Consider the following 452-nt stretch of genomic DNA (forward strand, 5'->3'; position numbering starts at 1 on the left):
TTTATAAGATATCCCCCTGTCGAGGTCAACCAATTTTGTTTTTATCTCTACCAATTTTCCAACTGACTCACTGACCCCTCTATACATGTATAAGGGACGGCAGGCGATTATATCCGAGCAGGGTTAAACAAAAATAGCGAATGTACTTCCTTAGAAACGAAAGGGGTTACCTCAGAAACGGTTTTTTTATTTTAAGAAAAAAAAATTATTACTCAGATACTAACTTGCATTAACAGCTAAATGACATCGAACGTTTGCTAAAGACTGATTCAGAGAAACTGCAGTCAGAAAGTGTTTTTGTACAAGGAGAAGACATCTTTGTTATATACAACATATATATATGCTACAATTGCAGATATAGGTTTTTGTTGTATTTAGCAGTTTGCAAACCGTCTAACTTGCATCTACGCATAACATGTACATATTTCATTACTAAAAATCGGAACACCCCG

This window comes from Argopecten irradians, chromosome 14 (genome assembly GCF_041381155.1).
Source record: "Argopecten irradians isolate NY chromosome 14, Ai_NY, whole genome shotgun sequence".
Classification (NCBI taxonomy): Eukaryota; Metazoa; Mollusca; class Bivalvia; order Pectinida; family Pectinidae; genus Argopecten; species Argopecten irradians.